Below are 211 nucleotides of genomic sequence, written 5' to 3' on the forward strand. Positions count from 1 at the left end.
TTGTAAGCGGTTCGACCTTGAAATGATCTTTAAAGGTCATTTCGGCTCTTAACATAACTTTAAAATTTCTATTTAAAAAATTCGATTTGGCCTTCAAATGACCTTGAAGGTCAAGGTCAAGGTGAACTTGAAAATCACCATCCGATGTTCCCCTCCGAACCCAACAACTTTTGTAAGGGTTATTTTCGGATTGGTGGCTTTCCTGACGAGA

The 211-nt window shown here is 38.9% G+C and overlaps 1 protein-coding gene across 1 annotated transcript in view; it reads right to left on the reverse strand.

Annotated features, from left to right (window-relative positions):
- LOC116844025 (acyl-CoA Delta(11) desaturase-like) overlaps positions 1-211 on the reverse strand; it is a 7283-nt gene that overhangs the window by 4926 nt on the left and 2146 nt on the right. The gene's annotated exons all lie outside the window — the stretch shown is intronic.

The sequence above is a fragment of the Odontomachus brunneus genome, unplaced genomic scaffold (genome assembly GCF_010583005.1).
Source record: "Odontomachus brunneus isolate Ranch 3 - 2012 unplaced genomic scaffold, Obru_v1 Obru_scaffold_038, whole genome shotgun sequence".
In the NCBI taxonomy this organism is placed as follows: Eukaryota; Metazoa; Arthropoda; class Insecta; order Hymenoptera; family Formicidae; genus Odontomachus; species Odontomachus brunneus.